The sequence below is a fragment of the Aphelocoma coerulescens genome, chromosome 9 (genome assembly GCF_041296385.1).
Source record: "Aphelocoma coerulescens isolate FSJ_1873_10779 chromosome 9, UR_Acoe_1.0, whole genome shotgun sequence".
NCBI classification, from domain to species: Eukaryota; Metazoa; Chordata; class Aves; order Passeriformes; family Corvidae; genus Aphelocoma; species Aphelocoma coerulescens.
Genome location: NC_091023.1, coordinates 6,605,107 through 6,625,141, shown reverse-complemented (window position 1 = coordinate 6,625,141; position 20,035 = coordinate 6,605,107). Strand labels below are relative to the sequence as shown.

General features: G+C 39.3%; 2 protein-coding genes across 11 annotated transcripts in view; one reads left to right on the top strand and one right to left on the bottom strand.

Annotated features, from left to right (window-relative positions):
• C9H17orf50 (chromosome 9 C17orf50 homolog) overlaps positions 1 to 20,035 on the bottom strand; it is a 73,866-nt gene that overhangs the window by 17,814 nt on the left and 36,017 nt on the right. For 6 of the 8 annotated variants that reach the window (XM_069024148.1, XM_069024142.1, XM_069024150.1 and 3 more), the window contains exon 2: positions 11,883 to 11,986. The exons of 1 other annotated variant lie outside the window; for it this stretch is intronic. The gene's annotated coding sequence lies outside the window, so the exon portion shown is untranslated. Of the gene's footprint in view, positions 1 to 5,533; positions 5,883 to 11,882; positions 11,987 to 20,035 lie in introns of those variants that run through there. One more of the 8 variants, XR_011152672.1, reaches the window with a different exon arrangement.
• The window catches only part of LOC138114562 (vesicle-associated membrane protein 2-like), a 43,846-nt gene that overhangs the window by 10,074 nt on the left and 13,737 nt on the right, over positions 1 to 20,035 (top strand). For 2 of the 3 annotated variants that reach the window (XM_069024139.1, XM_069024141.1), the window contains exon 1: positions 8,502 to 8,665. The exons of the other annotated variant lie outside the window; for it this stretch is intronic. The gene's annotated coding sequence lies outside the window, so the exon portion shown is untranslated. Of the gene's footprint in view, positions 1 to 8,501; positions 8,666 to 20,035 lie in introns of those variants that run through there. 3 annotated transcript variants of the gene reach the window in all.

Genomic DNA, 20,035 nt, shown 5'->3' with positions numbered 1-20,035 from the left:
CTCAAAGCGGAGCAGAGTATTTGTGCGTCACTGTTTGGATACATGTAACCATTTGTAAAACTCCTCTACTGGGAAGGACTTTTCTCAATGGCTTACGTTTATTTCTGTTATCTTTGTTTTGCTTTGAAATTGATTGTGCAGGTTGCTGATGGGATTTTGCGTGTAAATGATAAAGGAAGGTACTTCATAAAGATTGCATCCTCTCTTTAAAAAAAATTATCATCTAGGATTTAGGCTGCAAAATGAGAATCTCTTCTTATTTGGAGGGCATGGGGAAGTATTGTGAGTAACAGAGAGGAGGTAGCAGCTTGGTGAGTATATGGAGGAGACAAATCTAGATGTTTATTCTTGCAGGCTGCTGCTCCAAGGCAGCTTTCAGTCTCTTGACAGCACAGACACAGAGAATCCCCACAGCCAGGTGCCTTGGGCGGTGACTCACACGCTGAACACCCTTCTCTGTTGTGTCACAGGTCCCTGCAGATGGTCTGTCTCAAAACCTGCCTTCTCCTGCCACTTCCCTGCTGAATGGGACTTGTCTCTATTTGAGACTTTTCCCTTCCTGAGGTGGCTTGATTACAGGTTGATTATAGATTCATCAACCAGCAAGCATCAATGACAGCTCCCAGCCTGTGGAAATGGCCTTCCTTTGAATTTCTGCTGGGTTGGTAGCATGCATTTTGGGAGTAGCAACAGAAGCATATCCAACAGCCTGTCAGTGGTGACAGGAGACAGGATTGCAGTAATTCCTTTGTGTTGTCAGGTAAACAAAGGGAATCCCTCTGCTCTGAGCTACAGTTTCCTTTAATTTGGTCAAAGTAGAATAATCTGCATTTATTCTTCTTGGCTGTCTCTTTGAGAGAATAAACTAGGAAAACTCTGCTCATTCTTTCATCACAGAACAGACTGGATGTAGGCTGGGGTCAGAAGAAAATTAATTTAGAATATGTGAGGAATTGAGGTGAGGGCCTTGACTCTTTCTTATGGAACCTTCGAATTTCTGAAAAGCCTTTGCATTTTCTGTTCTTCCAAGCTCCAACCTGGTAAATCCTTTTCTGGGGAGCAGCACAGAAAACTGAGAATTGTCATGATGGACAAGACTTCTTTTACTTTAACCTCACATCTCAAATGAGAGCATCAGAGGTGCCTCAGCATTTGTACAAGGCATGTGGGAGATGGTGTGACCTTTTATCAGGCCTAACAGCACAATTCTGTCTCAGAATGGAGACTTGAAATTTTAAGCAAAGCTTTATTTCTCTCCAAATTTCTTTAATTATATATTACAGGTACTGCCATAACCAAAGCAGGGTTCTTCTTGAGAAGCCTTTACTTTTCCAGAATGTGGTTTATTTTGTATTTCCAAGGACAACAGATTTTACATAGCACTTGCTCTTGGGCATGTCCAGATAAAGGCTCAGGATGTGTAGCTCAGAGATCAAAAAGACAAGTTGATCTGACTAGGATTCGGAGAGAAGATGTTAACACTCCACAAGAAGTGTGAGATTTTAGGTGAGAAGGTGTTCAGCACAGGAACAAAACCTCTGCCCAGGAGCATGCAGATGTTGTTTTCAAATTGCTGACGTTTATAATGACAGTTGCTTTGTGTAAATGTAAAGAAAGCACAATTTAGAAGTTTCCATGATACTGTGCAAGAGCTATTTTACATATGAGCATTATGATTTCAAGAATGTTCTGTTTGACAATTCAGTGTTTTGTTCTGTCTTTAGAAATAAAGCCCTGAGAGGCTGGTAGTTTTTCTATGTGTGTGCCTTAGATGGGTTGTTTTGGGATAGGCAATTTGTTTTGTTTATTGTTCAGAATATCTAAAATGGAGAAGTTGCTTGACAAATTGAAATGCTGGAATTCAACATTTTGTTTTTGGGGCCTCATCTGCAGTCCACTGGATTGGCTCTTGTCCCAGTTTGGGTATCTGTCTTTGAAGAGTACTTGTTTCTTGTCAGGAGTACTTTGCTTTGCACAGGATGTGCTGCTGGTGCTCATCCTCTCTGTGTGGAGGTATCATTTGTAGCAAGTCTAATGGCAACAAACCAGGAACAATTATTCTGTGTCTACAGCATCAGAGAAATTGAGAATATATTTCATAGAAGGACAGTGGGTGGCTACTGACTGCACAGGAACTGGCCCTGTTCATAAAAGAAGAAGGTCACAGGCTGTATAATATTGTACTAGGTAGAAGAGGATGCATCCAGCATCTTTCTTTTTCCTTCTCGTCCCCAGTCTGTAATATACATGTAAGTAAAGCAAATTGATTCTTGGAACACTGCCAACCTCAGCACTGTGCAGATTTACACAATATGAACACTGACAAATGAACCAAAGAAGAATTAAAATCTTCTTGGAAAACTAAGGCAAATATAGCCGTATAGAATATATTTTATGGATTATTTTCCCTCAGAATGAACAACTGCCAATGGGAATTAAGAGAGTAGAGCATCCTGGTTTATGCTGAGTAGCATAGATGAGTAAAAATGATTTATGTAGTTCTCCTGTGTGCTAATGATTGTCTCAGAGCTTTAATGAATGTCTTCCCTTTACTGATGTCCTTCAAAATTATCTCATAGAATTGAGTTAGTGTGGGATTGTGTCTCCATCGCAATGCTCCAGAAATCAAGGTTTTAAAAGATGTTAGGACTCTGGTCCTCTTCCTGAATGTTTGTTCTCCCAAAGTGCTGGGATAAAACCCAGTCTACAAGAATCCTTACCCACTGTTTGGCCGGGAACGTGGCTTTGGGGTGGTGGCTTCTGCAGTTCATTTCAGCCCTGCAAGTGTGCTGGTGTTTGTGATACACATGATATTGAGTACCAGGGAAGTGGTGAGCGAAATAGGGGAGCAACACACTTTAATAACATGACACTGGGATAAGGAAAGATGTTCTGGTCCAGTGAGATACATGTAAAGGGTGTTACTGTGGTAAATCATAACCATCTCTCCCCTGCTCCTTGTTTTGCCTTTCCTCACCTTTGATCTATGACTGACCTTTGAATATCTTTGCTTTCCTGTAATTATTTTGCCTCACAAAACCTTCTGGTGGAGTGAATTTGCTCCAGCAGTGTGTGCACAATGTGTGTCTTTTAGATTTTTCATCAGAGGCCACATCTTGTGTCATCAGGAATAAACTTGCCTGGTCTAATTTGAAATTCAATTTCTTAAGTGTTCATAAAATTTAAAAAAAAAAAAAAAAGGCAGGAATAAAAACCATTGTGCTGTGACATCTGAATGGAACAGAGTCTGTGTACTGGGGAACATACCTTCTGACTAGAAAAGATCTTTGAAGAGAGAAAATAAATTTCCTATGGAAAGATCAAAGCATATGAATTTAATGGATTATGACAAGGTAAAAAAATACCTGGAGAAAATAGTAAGTTCAAATAAAAGAGAGGAATAGGAAGGAGTGGGGTTTTTTGGTGGAGATAAAAGATAGTTAGATGGCTGGCTAAGTACTTGAGATTATATGTTGTAGCTAAAGGGTTATTCGTGGGAATAGGGACTTTTTTCCTGTCTGTTGCAGCCTCCACTTACGTGGTGTCAAGGTAGCCTTGGAGCTGCAGTCTTAAATTCCTGCTCTATTGCAGTGCTCTGTGCTGGTGACTACAGCCTAATGCACCTTGTACTGCAAACAGATCCTCAGACTGACAAGAGACTGATGTAACTGTAATAATTCTTAAAGTCGCTTTAATAGTCTGAGTAGGTCCTGCTAGGGTCAAAAATATATGGAGCTTATCACAGAAAAAAAGGCAGAAACCCATATGGTGAGCTAGGAGATATTCATGGGTGAAGAGCTCTGGAAAAAACTTTTGTTCAGGTTATTGTTAGCAAAGATCATCTGCACTGCTGTAGGTGTCCATGGCCCTTCTTCACTCCCACAGCGTTCGGTGTGTCGCAGTCATACAGAAACAGGAACTAACGCTGAGCAGCAAAGACAGATCCTCAAAGATCCCCCTCTCAGTGGCACGTCAGTGGGAATCAGACCTTTGAAATGCCTCAGGAAGCTGAGATCAAATGACTTTGTCCAAGGCTGTGCTGGGCTTCTGTGGTGGCAGAGCAGAAGCTGCACCTCAGTTCTCCCATTTAGACCCCCATCCTTCCCTGAGTCTCACCACAAAGGACAAGTCCCAAGGGTTTGTGCCAGTGCTTTACCTGAACGAGGAGGTTCACCTGCACTAACTGCAAAGCACTGGATCTACTGAGGGATACTCAGCCACACAGAGCCATCTGTAGGTGTTGCTGCTTGCCCCCAGGTTTATTGCTCCAAATGTTTGAGCAGTTGCATCTCCACAAACCTGCTGGTTGTTTCCTTTATTGACAGTCATGTCTAAACAACATTTACTGCTTCTTAGCAACACCTGCTTGCCGTGTGTCTTGGGTCAGTTTCTCATTTGCCTTCAGTTTTTAAGAAACAACCTGCATCTCTTGTCTTTCTGTCTCCAGAAGTTTATTTTGATAAAGGCAGTAGATTTGTATAGTGACCGTAAGGAAGGAATGTTTATATCTGTGGGTCGCCTCTGTAGGGACAATCTGATGGAGAGCTGAACAATACTGGAGTGCACTTCATCAGCACATCCCATTTAGTGCTTTGCCTGTGACCATATGCTGTGGGAGGGGTGTTATTACTAGATGGGGTGAGAGAGAGATTAAGGCCCTGGTAAATCCTGGTCTCCCAGCCCTTGCTCCTCATTAATACTGCCTGTGCCTTGTGTGTGCTCCTCTGCTGTTCTAAGAAGTGGCTAAACTGATGTAAGATTTGTGTTGCTTCCAGCTCGCAGGCAACTTCAAATGAAATAAAATTAACTTAGTTAAAAATAAAATTGGAAGCCTTTCTTTTGGTTAGACAGTTTTACTTTAAACTAGAAATTTTTCCTTGTTTTAAAGCAAGAGCAACTGCAAGAGCAATCTCTTGTCTATCCCTATGACAAGAAGGAATTACATAAAGGAATGGATCTCAGTGGGTGCGTAGTCCAGAAGGAATGGAGCAACATGAGTGCAAAATTCAGCTATTAATAGCAAAGCACTGCTATCTTCTATTCTCTTAAGATCTTGTTTAGTTTGGCAAAGTATAGACAAAACCCAAGAAGTTATGGGAAGTAGATGCAGCAAGACTGGATTGGATAGAACAAATGGTTTTGATGAAAAGTGTTGTTACTCTAGAAATGAGAAGATAAGATACCTTGAGCTGAATATTTGATATTCAGAATTCTTGATAGTAGGATGCCAACAGAATTTCAAACGAGTAATTGGACAGGAGTAATTGGACAGCTGCCACTGAGTGACTGAGGCGGTATGTCAAGAACTGTTACAGTATTGAGGCTATTGCCAGCTCTCAGTATGAGGCCATGCTGTTCCCACCTTTTCTAGAATGTTCTGTTATAGTCTTCTGTGTCATGAGAAAATTGTGCACTTTGTTATGTCTGGCACCACTTTGGGGTTTTTTGGTTGGGTTTTTGGGGTTTTTTTTTTGCTTTTTGTATAACCATGCCATCTTACTTCAGCAGCGAAGTTTAGATACCAGTCCTAAAATTCCAGTTTTCAACCTTTATTTTACCATGGTGCACTTGTACAAAGCAGCAATCACAGTGGCAGCCTTTTGGCACACTCTGTTCCTGCCAGGCCCAGAGCAACTGGGCTGCTCTGTGTGGTAGAAAGGAGTGCTACTCCCAAAGGTGCAGTGACTCCTTCTTTTCCATCTCTTCCTGTTTTGCACAGCTCTATGTAGCTTTTTCTTTTGTGTATTGTCAATTTTACCATCAATCATTTCCCTGGCAGTGTGGAGGGGTGGAAGATGACAGCATACACAACACTGCTGCAGGAGGGTTCCACTGTGGCAGGGTGCTGGCAACACAGGCAACTGGCCACATTGACTTCTTCTCTTTTCATAGTTGGGAAGAAAACATATGGGATTAGTAAGCAACAGAACCTCAGTTTTCATTAGAGAAAGGAAATAGAGTGATTCATTCTGAAACCATACGCTCCAAGGGAGGAAGATTTGAATTATTAACAGCATATCTAAGCATGACGGGTGCTGACACCTTCATCTCTTATTTTTACTGCCATGGATTTTCTTCACATGCAGTGAGAGAATTTACACTACAGGAACTGTTAATGGTTTCACGCTTCCTACCCATTTTTAGCTGCCTAATTTATGGAAAGCCATTACTAGGTGAGTCACTGCTTTCACAGGATTAGTGTGGCTGAGATAGAGCTTTGGGTGTTCCTTTAATTTCCATATTTGCTTGAAAGGAACATCAGATCCACATTAAAACTGTTAGTGTTTGGTATAACAGTAGAGTTCAGAGTCTCTGCTCTACTTGATCATGTACAAGTATTGCAGGAGATGCTCCCTGTCCCTACAGCTAACAAGCTAAACAAACAAGAGGTACTTATCTGCATTCTAGATACTGTGAGTCAGGGTGTCTCATTGTTCAGAACTTGTGCCTAATTGGATGGGAATTAAGTAATTCCAAAGATTACAAACGAAGAAATACTGAGAGTCTCACTGTAAATCTCACGATAAAGAACTAATTGCAGAAGCACATTTACTCTCTGGTTGATCTTGTTGAGAAGTAGACATTCACAAGTTTAAAAATGTAACATACAAGCCTGAGGGTGAGGGATTTCCCCTAATAATAAATGAACTGTTGGTTGAAATTTGGGCTGTCTGTATCATGAATGTAACAGGAGAAAATACAGTGTGTAAAATACTCAAGCACTGAATAAGGGGCAGACGTCATAGCCAATACTCTTTGTAATAAATAACTCAGAAATATTTGTTCAATTTAGACAACAAACTCAGGCAGTAACAGATGAAATTTAAAGGAAATCATGAATTGATTTTTTAAGCTAATTTACTCTTCTGTAAACCTCTTAACTTGTCGCAAAAGGCTTGTGTTACTTATCTTTCACCCAATTACAAGCTCTTAAACATCTGTGTAGCTTTTTTTGCTATGGGTTTTGTGTCCTGGTCTGCCTCTAGAGCCTGTTTGTGTCAGTTATGTGTAGGTTTCTTAGTCAAGGAGTCCCCATCTCACAGCACAGCATATATAACATGTTGCACAACTACCCACCTCCAGCTTCCACGTTTGCCTGGCTGGGAAGTCTGATGTGGCACTGAGTCAGTGTGGGCCTGCAGGTGGGTTAGCTTTGAACTGCTGTCCTAAAGAAATTCTCTTTGGGTGGATCTGCAGGTAAGAATGAAGTGAACCCTCACTAGTTCTCACTCTTTGTTTTCTACGGAAGAGTTTGTGGGGGGTGAAACTGGAGAAATGATGTTACAAGTAATGTATTGCTCAGGATTCTTTTTCTCTCCACTATTTCTTTCCATTCTGTCAGCTTCTCTTTTTCTCACACCAATTACTCTGACTTAAGAAATTACAAAGCTCTTCCTAACAGTGCTTGAAGATTGGTATGTTTGCTGTGTAAGTTCTGAGGCAGATCTTCAGCTGCTACAAAGGGAAGTGACTCTGAAGCCCCAACCTTCTTTTCTTTCTAATTAAAGATCTCTTGTGTATGAGCTACCCACTTCTGTTTTCCCCAGGGATTTTAAAATGCTTAAAAGATTTTAAAAACTGAAGGAAACAAGTACAATAGTGACTGATATGCATAAGGTTGGGAGACGGTAAGTTATCAGTGGCTTGTTAAATGCTAAGTTACAGAAACTAAACATCAATCATGTTAATCCGTTGGTGTCTGTACATGTTTTCATGTGTACCCCCAAGTGTATGATTTCGAAAGAGGTGTTAGAAAATTAATTCAAAATTAAATCCTTAAAACCTCTCATCAAACTGAGCATAAGAGTATGTACTTGCCTACATATTAACCAATAAACATTCTTTGACTACTGTTTTACTGTGTGAGCCTGTAGTGGAAACGGAAGTCAATTGGCATTGACTTCTGTAAGAAGATTCAAAATACTTGGTGTATTTAGAATTGAACTGTTCCATCATGCTTTTCCAGTAGGATTTTTTTTTAAATGGAAATGTGTTTGGACTACATATTCAGTGGCCATACATCTGGATTTTCAGGCAAGTATTTTAAAATTTTCTTCTGAACTGAAATCAATACAAACATTTGTGGTGGATTCTTTACTTGTACCTTCAAAACAGCCCACACTTTTCATGTTGTTATTCCATTCAGGGCAGTTGAGTGACTGAATGAGAAGAAAAGCAAAGCCACAACATTCTTTGGAAGCTGAATGATTGCCTGCTTATGTCTTATGCTGCTTCTCCATAAAATGAACGGTGTCCTCCACTGGAGAGCACACTGGCACAACTAAGGCGTAAAACTGAGTAACAAAGGCAAGAGCAGAGGCTAAAAAGAGATGCAAGGCTTTTAAATGGTACTGGCTTTGGCCAGCCTTTCCAAGGAAATACAGTGTATGTGATTGGCTTTTTACCATTTTGCTAAACTTGATGGAGTGGTAAAGACCTCATAGATGCAAATCCTTAAAAGCTGTGGAAAATCAGTAGCCAGGTGGAGTTGAGGCTCCAGTTATTGTTACCAGCTGAGGAGAAGTAGCTTAGGAGCCTTTTGCTGCTGTGGTTGGCTGGGACCTCACCACACCAACTGTGCTGATGCTCCCTGGAGGAGAGCTGGTGAATGTGGCAGGAACTGGAAGTATTGCATGTTAGCAAGTCTTGAAAGATGGTAACGGAGGTAAGCTGGAGGTATTTTGGTGACTGGGGAGGGATGTAGCAATTTTGGATATGAAAGCTTTATTGGTTTAGTTCTGCATGGAACAGTTCATAACATAGCCTGCAAAGGCTTCTTTTTGCTGACAATTATAACATCATAAAGCAGGGAATAAATGGAGTAGTTCTGAATAGTGCTGATGTTTTAGACCAGTAGAAGGGATAAGGCTCAGTATCAATAACAACTCCTGGGGGACCCTAACCACAAAAAAAGGCAGAAATGTATACAAAGTGAAGATGTATGATAATATATCATGAGAGTTTGTTCTATAAATAAATAAGCCAGTAGATTGAGTATTTGTCCTGCTTTGATGCATTTCATTTCTAAGCAAACTAACATACAAATGATAATAAAATGAAAATATTCTTTCCTTTTGGACTGGAGACTGTTGTCTCCAGTTGCACCAGAGGATATCTAAAGTGGCAAGATGGAGCTGTACCCCACTATTAAAATTCCCTTGGACATTGCCTGATACACTGTGGAGTTGTGACAGTAATATTTTACTGTAATTGCTTTCTTAAGGTGATGACAGGGTGCTGAAGTTGCTGTCACTTATTCTGTATGAGTTAAACCAAAGATGTGTGATTCAGAACTACTCACTGACAGAATGCTCTGAATTTACATGATTAGAAAGTTGTTCAGATTAAGAGCAATTTATCAAGGCATTTCTCACCAGGAAAACACCTGTGTCAGATTAGCCCCTTTTCCTTTACAATGGTAGGACAGTAATACTACTGAATTTAAGCAAAATCTCTGAACTACCTGCACAAACCATCAGGTAGGGAGTTACATAATGTCTGTAATTAGTCCCAGATGTAAAACTCTGCATGTTTAAGATTGAAGGCCCAGTTGAAGTTCTTTCAAAACAAATCAACCAGAAAAATAACCAAACAAAAAACAAACCCAAACCCCAAAACAACAACAAAAATCCCAGTACAAAGCGGTACTGGAAACTTCTGAAAAAGAGTCCTTTTCAGATAATCGGGCCCTTCAAATCTATTGAATCCCATGAAATGTTAGTCAAAATCTTAATAAGAAAAAAGGTTTAACAAATGGTGTTAGAAGGTTCTTTATCGCTCTGGTATGGTTTAGGAAGGTTCTATATGGAAGTAAGCTGCAGGTTCTCTGGAAAGTTGCCATAGAATGTGGTTATGGGGTGTCAAGATATCAATAACCAGTTAGAAACTGTTCTTTTATGCTAGTTTGAAGCTCCTGGAAGTATTGCTATTAATCCACACAGGCACAGTGGTGTGTCACATCTGGTGGCTGCTGGAATGCATGTGAATGCAACAAAATTATTGCAACTGTTCTGATATTTGTGAGGTCCTGATTCCTCAGGAAACTGACTGGAGGGAAACTGTGAATTTGGTGCAACTTTATCCAGAGAAGATTATAGCAGAGTACAAGAGAGGAGTAAGAAACTATTCAGTTACTCCATTGATAAAAGAAGTTGGATCAAATTTTTTCATCATGTTTGCTCCCCTGTGTGAGCACAAGGTAAAACATAACTTGCTTTAACCCTGCTTGGTTGGATGATGTTGGTGAGACTGTGGTAATTATTGGTTCATTACTGGAAACTGAATGCTGTTCTTTTAACTCCTAACAGATTTGAGAATCTCTTAGTGTTTAGTGACTATATAAACAGTGTATGAGCAAAATAAAACCTTTAAAATTAGCAACAATCCAGAAGGTGAGATTGTTAACAGAATTGTTTTTTTCTGCAAGTTACAGATTACATTTCATTTACTTGAATAACCTGGATTTAGTGTGTGGAGAGATTAGCATAATCACCAAATATATACTTCATCTGAATTTCATTTAGCAGCTATTGATAAAAATCAAATTAATTCAGCTAGAAATTGATTTTTTTTTCAAATGAACTGCAGCTTGGAGCACAGACTAAGGCCAAAATGCACTAAGTCCTGATTTATTGTGTTGTGTAGATATATTATTTCACAGTTTAGGTTTTTTTAAGCCATTACAAGTTTTTTGAATTACAGCAGGGACTAGTGTGTTGATGTTCAAGTTTTTAAAATTGAAATTTAGCCTTCAGTTAACCATTTAAATTGATAACCCACTAATCCTAGATCATTATGGTTTTGTTTGCTAGATTGGAGAATAATCTAATGTCTAACATCTCTCTGAGCTCTGATGGTTACTGGTTTTGAGATATACATGCACATATATTTATGCTTACATATTTGTGGAATTACTTCAGGTTCTTAAATAGCATAACTAAGTCTTGTGATAGTAACTTCTATGATTTTGAAGTGAATCAATACTTCACAGTTTTTTATTTAACTTTTCAATTCAGAATTGCCTATGAGAAGTCTGATCATCTAAATTTAAAAAAAAAATCATTTGAAAGTAATTTCTGAGAACTTCTGTTCAGTGGATTACTCATAAGATGTTGGTTGTTTTTATTTAAAATCTCATGGAAAAAATGGAAATGTGGTCTGTTCATCTAGGCTGGACTAGTTCTGTAATTTTCTCCTCCATTTGAATGCTGGAATCTGACTTCAAAATCTATTTTCCCAGTAACACTGTAGTTTGTCTTTCTGATAATACTTGTTTTAGTTAAATAATGTAAATATTCATGGGTAGCAGGTCACCGACTGCAAATTTCAAGATTTTTATGAGTATATTATTAAATTATTTTTAACAAGTTAGTTTTAATTAAGACTAGGGAATTGAACCAACCCAGTTATAAAGAGAATAGGCCTAGAACAGGTTAAAATGTCCTTTGCCAATGATTTCATAGACACTTCTCCAGAACAAGTGTGGTTTCTACCATACTCTAGCAAGGAAAATTACTTATATTCATTTCTGTATTGAATTTCTCTATGGACATTCAGCCACTCTAAGACTTCATGGATAAAATAAAGAGCTTGATTTTAAGGCTTTCATGCAGGCACCAAGATTCCTCATCTTCACAAGTCAGAATTCTTTCTTTTCTGGATGCTGTGGTTTCTCAGCTGATTGAAGGGCCTGTGCTGCAGATACACTTTGGGCACCCTCAGTAGGGCCCCTAGCACTAAGTACCGCAAAGCATGCTTGCAAGGATTAATGTCTCTGTCTGGTGCCTTAGGAGCTTGGATGAGTTAAAAGTGCTAAATGAGCCTCAAAATGTCTGATAAAAACACTGCTGGGGAAAGAACAGACAGGGCTGAGGCAGACAAACCTGTATCAGGTCTGAATTACCAGTCGGTCATCCCTGGAGATAAGGGAGTGGTCAAGATGACTTCTTGAGTCCTTTTTCAGATAAATTTTCTCTTTTGCATTGTTCTGTTTGGGGAAAGAAAAGTAGAACCTCATTCAAAAGGAAATTTTCTGCCAGAAACACTCCCAGTTATGTCAAAATCAGTTGCTTACATTGGGAGCTGACTGACCTTGCATGGTTAGTTCCCAAAATTTTTACTATCAGTCCAAAGCCTAATGATTTCCTATTACCATCTAAATAAAATCTAATTTAACTATTGTTTAATTAACTTTAAGGTACCTTATTGGTCTGAAATGCTTTCTGACATGTCAGCTGTGCATCTAGCATAGAGCAGTCTCCTTTCTAGGCCAACACGATCTGTCTGTGAGAGTTATAAGGCATGGCTTACAACTGTATCCTTCTAAAGCACTTCTCATTTTTCAAGTTTTGCTGCAGTGACCATGCTGGCTTCCTGGAAGCACAGTGGCTCTGGGCTCTGCATTGACAGGTCACTAATCTCCATCCTGCACTCAGCCTGTCAGCCACAGGAGAGTGACTCATTCTCTGCAAACCTCCTGTTGCTTAGGAGCTGTTTGTAATGTGAAAGAGAGTTGGGAAAGTCATGGTGAGGTAAGAGGAAAAGGGCTGGGAGGCAGAGTGCTCCTGGCTGCCTATAAGGAACTTGTGAATGAGGGTGTTACTTAACCATCTCATTGGGGAGAAATTTGTCTGTTTCCTCACAGGTACAAGATCCATGAAATTTCCACGTTCTGCCATTCTCTATTGTCCGTGGTATCTAGGAAAGTTAGTCATGTGTGTGGGCCTTCATTGTGTGCATTTATTTACTTATCACCGTGGTACCACTTTCCCTTTTAAAACATCACTTGGTTACCTAGGGAACTGGCTCCAGCCCTGCACATTCCTTCCCCTGTTTGCCTGTTATCAGGTGTGCCATACACAGGGTTCCCAGTAACGCTGGGAGAACTGGGAGTCTGGAACCTGCAGTGCCAGTGCACCACAGCACTGCCCCAGAGGGATGACTCTGCTGCACAAGGATACAGAGGCCAAAAAGGAATAGTGATAAAAAAGTAATAACTCTATCAGTGCATTGAATCTTGCTGTAGGTAGGCTGAATTTGTTGTGGACAGGTGGATGTAATTCCCAATATTTAGTTGGGATAGTAGAAGAAAGTTATTTAGTTTTTTTATGGAAATAAAATGCATGAATAACATTTGCTTCTGAAGTATGTATCTGTATCAGAATTGTAGTAGCAGGAAGTAATACTTTGCCCTTCAAGGGATATAACACAGATAGAAAGACTGAAAGAGCTTGAAGAATAGTTTTGAGGGCAGGGCTAACTATGGGAATGCTTCAGTCATCTGACTTCTTTATTTATAAAAACAGGAGTTTATGGTTGATTGTAAATGTGTTGTTTTGTCCCAAGTATGACTCTCACCAGTTCTTCTTGTCACTTGAATAACATACGGACAATTCAAATTTTGATGAAGTCTTTGACTTTTAAAGTATAAATTTAAATCTCAAATGTTCCTTCTCAATTCCAATGACTTTTTATTTCCAAAGAAGGAGATGAGAAACAAGTGGTTACTTTTGAAGTATTGTAAAAGTAATTAACTTCCAAGTTTCAGATGAATGGGAAGCAAAATAGAAATACTCCTTCAGCAGACATGGAGGAGAATGTTTCCATTTACCCAGAGAACCCCAAGGACTGCTTATAGTGATGCAACTCACTGTAGATTTTCAGGCATGAAAATGTTCAGGCATTTTCACAAATAGCAAAAGGCAGTCTCTTGAATGTAACAAAACTGAAAGACACAACCAGAGTAAGCTGGTCTTTACTGAATTAGTAGATGTTTATGGATTTATTGGGGGAAGAAAAAGCAAAATTGAAGTTCAATTTCTGGACTGTAGTATTTTTCAAATGTACAGGTTGATCCACAGAGCATGCCTGCGAGCTTCAGAAATCACACTAGGGGTTCTGGAACTGTGATTTAAACATAGGTCTCTGCGTAAAGCAAAGATGGTCATTATAAAAAATCAGTGGTAAAATAAAGGTGGGAGCTTAGCCTAAGGAGAAACTACAAGGCTCTCGGTGATCCCATGAGGATCCATGGGGAGTTTAGGAAAGGTGGCTGTTACCTTACAGACCAATCTTACTTTACACATTTTAAGTTTCAATATAGTTCATAATTTTCTGTTAGGAGGTATTCAATGAATTTACATTAGTTTACCAAGCAATTTATTTGGCAAAATAATCTCAAAAATCTTCCTTAAAAGGTCTTTAAATCTCTGGTTTTGTTGTATTCAAAATGTTCTGTGTTTTTGGTGTTTTTTTTAATTCAATGAGAACTTGAAGTGAGAACTTTCCCTTTATTGCTTTAATGTATTTGATCGGTTAAATGGAATGCAGTTTTAGCAATTGATGGATGTTGAAACTGGGAAGAAGGTACATTGTGTGTGAATCATAACACTGTGGGAAGGTGGAGTCCCTGTGATAGGACACTGTCACTTGTGAATGATAGCTGTGCTTCATGGAAGCTCTTCAGGGACTGAACGTGACATTTTGGGAGAAATAACAGTGGAAGTTTGGCTCTCTGTGCAGATACCTTTGCTGTTCTCTAACACTTGCACATACTGTTATTTAAGTATTGAATAGATGGAATAAAATAATTCACTGCACTTTTCTTGGCCAAGTAGTTAGACAAGATTTAAACTTAACAAGCCTCCTGGTAATTAAGCTTTAATATAAGTAGAGATGGTAATTACCCTATAAAGTTTAGCTGTGATCAAACTGTCACTGAACAGCAGTGGCATATATACAGATAGGCTACAAAAACACTGCTGGTGGAAATGTGACTTTCTTTCAGCTGTTTTCTTGTTCCTGGGACTTTAAAAACAAACAAACAAACATGTTAAGAGTTGATTTACTTCTAAAATGCATCAGCAATTCTGGGAAGTAATGTATAGGCAAATGGGAAGCCCCAAAGCCTCCTAGGTATTAATTGGAGTCTCTTAAAAGACAGGCACAAAAAACATCCTTCACTCTTAAGTAAATATTACTTAAAAGCAAGGAAAGCTTATCAGTCTTACTACTCCTCTGAGAGCCCTCCTTGCTTCTCTGTTTCAGAGTTAACTTTTAACTGACTACAACCAGCAGCAAATGACAGCAGTCTCTTCTGCACCAGCACATGAGTCAGTGAGTAGGGGATGGCTGAGTCAAACTCTACCCTGATCTTTCCCTCCCACTCCCTGCCCAGCTGCTGCCTGTTTACTCCTTAGGGTATATCCCACGAAACTGGAAGCCTACACAGAAAGTTAGAAATAGTGGATGCTCTTACTCCTGTGCTTGAGAAGCACAGGTGATGTCCAACTATGATGTAACACATCAGCACCTGTTCAGAAATAGGGACTTTGCATAGAGCTGGCCATTTCCACTAAACTGTGTCCTTAGGGATTGCTCTGAAGCTTCAAAGATCAGGTTTGTGAATCTGGAATGTCTGGCAGACCAGGGTATTTAACATCACTGGGCTTCTTTAAAAGTACTCCAGCTTTAGAGTCCTGAGTTTTGGAAACATTTCTCTAGCAACATGTTTGCTATTTATCTCTTTGCCCTACAGTTTGTTATCGAGGCAGATTGCAGTTCTTATCTTCCAGTAAGAAATGGCAGCAATGATACTGAGTCATTTTCAGCCTATTCATTGTTTTATTCTTGGGTTGTTTCAGATGTATCTCACCAAGGCACTGAGTAAAGCCTTGTTCCGTTAGGCTTCCTCTCTCTCACAGCCTGGTATACTGCAGTGATTTATGCTTTAGTCCAGTGTTGTGTGTTTGCTATCAGCTTTTTCTTTCCCTAATTTCCCATCAGTAACTTAGGGCAAGAAAAATAAAGGCTTTGTGTTATCCAGGATTTGACTTCTCTGCTGAATCTCCTTTGTTTCAGTTTGTTGGCATTTTGTAGTGGGGGAGGGGGGGGGGAGGTTGTGTCTTCTTATGCCCAGTAAAAGCACTTTCCCATTTATAAACTAAAATTCCTTTAATAAAGTTTTCTAGGGAGAAAAGTGCAACTCTTCCTGTGATGGTCAGTCTCTGTGTTATTTTTCCAGGTGTGTAACCTCAGTGTGCAGGACAGAGCGGAAGTAACTGAAGTGACAAAGGTTGCTACCATTGCAGCTTGCAAAGTCAAGAGCTCTCAGGGATTTAAAGACCACTTCAGCTCAAATGAACCACATTAACATAAGAACATATGTGGCTAATGGAGCATAAGGAACTTCTGTAAAAGAAAATTCTGGTATTTTTTTGTAACAGTGTGTTCATTTACATACACTAGATTTAATCTATATTGAACTGGCTTGAAATAGTAACCCTTTTGAGGTTAGATCATAGACCTGATCTTTGTGCCAGTTTTATTGCCTTTAGCCCACATCATAACCCAGATACTCAAGGTTAACAGGTTGAAAAGCATAAAAAAAAATTAAAAAAGGAAAAAAAGAAGTTTGTGTTCTTTTAGCTAATGAAATTATTTCAAGAGCCTGAAACCTGCCAATTATGAAATCTTGTAAGAATTAATGGTGCAATCAATACTACCTAGGAACATGTCCTTCTAAAAATTGATGTTAGCGCAATACGGTGTTTTGGTATTCTTCTGTGTAGATGTTGCACTGAAGATAGATTTTAGTTATTAACTATTATGAAGATATCACATAAATTATTTTCCATATGTTTTACTAAACTAATTTCTACCTGAAAGCAAAATAAGCCTGATGCAAAATAAGCAAATTATGAATTTCAACACCAAAATGTAGAAAACAATAAATTACATTTGTCTCTTTTTATAATATAATGTTCATATAAATATTAAGAGAAAGGTTTTTTATTATTGCTTACACCTGTATTTGCTTTCATTCTCTAATGAAAAAAAATCTTATTTAGTATAAAGATTACAATTAGTTTCATACCAGCAAATGAGGATTAACCCTTTTCTAAGAAAAAACACACAGTATGGGGCTAAAGTTGGCTGAAGTCACAGGTCAGTCTATGGAAATTACCTCAAAAGGAGGTTCACTTTAGAGTTGCTTTGGGGTTTTCTTCAGTGCTCTGTATGTAAGTATATAAATTTGCAGTCCTTGTAGCTGTGAAACAATATCTGTAGTTTGGTCCGAGATTAGCTTCAGATCTGGGCAGTCTCACGCAGAGGTTTGTCAGGGCAAAGTCCCCGCTGCTCCTGTGCCGGTGCCGTGTTGGCAGCAGGGGAGCAGAGGTCTCACCACCAGCAGCAGAGAGGTGCCTGGGGCTGCCCCACGAGCCAGCCAGCTCAGAACGAGGGACCTCTGCCTTCGCCTCCGGCAGTTTTTCCCACAGAGACCTGATTTGAACTCTCTCCACTGCCCCTGCTTTTGGAGAGGCAAGTGCTGTGGTGTAAAAATGAAACCCCACATCGTGGTGTGTTAGAGCTGAGACTTGGGTAGTCTAGTCTGGGTCAGTGCAGTTCCTAATTGCAGTTTAAGTAGCACACTGAACTCTTTTCACTGGGTCAGATAGGTTACAGGTTATAGTGGCGACTGTCGGCTTGGTTGTCTGCCTCATTAGTTCCCTACAGTTTTGTTAAACCCTACTTTTGCCTGGTTAAATGTCAAGATGAGGCTGGTCCAGTGGGATCTAAAAGCATGGCAGAACTGGTTTGTATGTGCAGGTGCTTTTTTAGATTAATGACCACTTAAGACTAGGGTATGTTAGATGGTTGGCTTCCATACTGTAGTTCTGAGTTTTTACCTTGTGAATATAGAATGTGAATGCTGGCACCCTGAGTCATCTAACCCTTAATTGTCCTTCAAGCAAATCCATGGACTACTCTGCAAAGCATGAGCAGAGCTTAACACATGAAACAACATCCCTGCATTGAGCTGACTTTATCTTAAGCCACGGACTTTGCAAAAGATGACAGCAAGAGGAAAGAAGGATCTAAAAAATTCTGTGGTGTTGATAGTTTGGAAGAGGAATCCTGCCTTCTGTTACTTTTCTAACAGAAACTCCACCTGAGTCACCACTACTAGTTGTTGTGAAGGCCATAATTTAGAGGAAATTATGGAAATAATATAACTCTTTCTGGAAAATTCTTGTGCTTGTCACAAAAATCATTTGGCTGGACTAACTGGCGGGATTTAGAATTCAGGTGTTGGTGGTTTTGTAAGCAACATTTATTTGGCTTGAATAGAAGATACTGGAGGAGATAAATCAGTTGGTCATTACTAACTTAATAAGTGTTGATCAAATTAAAGATGATGTCTTAGGGTTCCTCTCCTTTTCCTCTGTGTGCATATTTAGCACACCAGATGGTTAATGCAGTCATAATAAACTAGTGGGAATATTTAATTAAATGTGTTCCCAGGACATTAAATGCAGAGTATTATCCTTTGGCTGGTGATCAGAGTAAATATTTGGTAATAAGGGAGAGTCCATGTAGAATATTGTTGGTAATACATGAAAAGCACATTTGAGAACAGAACTGTGTTCAAAGCAGAACTTTCTTCACAAAATGAAGACATCTCAAATACTAATTTCTTTTATATGTGGGGTTTTATTCTACCACCGATTCACTATTATTCATTACACAGTTATTACAAATAGCATGAGGAATAACTTGAAATTTGATAGTCATAGAATGGAATGAGTCTAAGTCTGTAGCCATTTACTTGTCAATAGTCACATTTTTACTGAATACTGAAGGGCTCAGATACGAAAAAAACCAGTTAAGAACAACATCTCTGTTCAAGCAGTGATGCTTCCCTTGTAAGTGAAGGAAGCCTGTTTGCTCTTGTTGAGAGCTAAATCTGCTCCCTGTGTGAGATCTCAGAGGGCTAATTTTTCTACATTTTTCTGTAGTCTGAAAATCCCTCCAGCCACAGTATGCAAATGTCCACTAGCCCAGCAGTGATACTCCTCTATCAATCAGCTAATTATCTCTTCAGCCTAACCAGTTTTATGATATCATGGCTTTCTTTACTCCCATTGAGCAGCTTTTTTGTTCCCCTGTGAAAGTGACATTAGTAGAATGAAAACAAGGATAAATGTAGCCTATTAAAATAGGCTAGTTAATAACTGGAGGGGGGAAGATGAGCTAGAAATCTGAAATACGTATAATTAGTGGGCAACTGAACTGAAAAGCAAATTACCCTACTGAGAGCATTATCTCAGAAGTGGGAGGTCATGGTCTCTAGCCACAGTAGTCTTTTTGGAGAGTTTTTGCAGGCAGAGAACATCACTGTCTACTTGTAAGAAGAATGAGAACCGGAAGAACACTTAATTTTATGGGGGTGCTCTAAGTTTCTCTACACCTCTCCTGACAGAATTAGTGTGTGGTTTTCAAAGAGTAACAGGACCTGCCATTTGACACTATCCCATTTCACTATGGCAAAACCAAGTAACTCGGTAGGAAGTGCTGGGATGGATAACTAATGTCTCTTTCCTGGACACAAAGAGAAACATGATTGTCCACACACAACTGTGGTAGGCCCATGCTGTTGTTAAGTCTGTACAGCTAAGGACTTGAGTCTGGAAGGCTCAGAATCTTAAGGAGTTTAAAAATATATTTCTTTGAGAGATGACATGTGAATAGACAAGCACAGAATTTTAGTCTGCTCTATTTATTAGACTGGATTTTGTTAGGATTGTGTCAAGCCTCATGTAGCCACACTGATTGGTAAGAAAACTTTTTTTGCTAGTGTTGGCTAAACTGACCTCCTGCAGAAAAAAAATCCCATGTGGTAGCATCTGATTAACAGTAAGCTGGAAACCTCCAAATTCCTCCAGAATGCAGAAGACTCAAAGTATTGTCAGTAAAAGTCCCTCTCTGCAAACTATCAGTGGAAAAATTGGTTTAGCTGTTACTGCATAGGAATAAACAAAGCAAGTCTGAAACAGCAAACTCCCAGGGCTATAGAGCTCCTTTATTTCCTTAGAGATCCTCCGTGCCTCAAAGGTTTCCAGTGCATCTCAATTCACAGATGGACATTCTCTGCACTGGGAACAACGTGAGACAGGTTTGTTTCTGCAGTTACTCTTTGGGCCAGAATCTTCACTGAAATGCATAGCCACTAAAGTAGTGTATAAATTTTCATTTG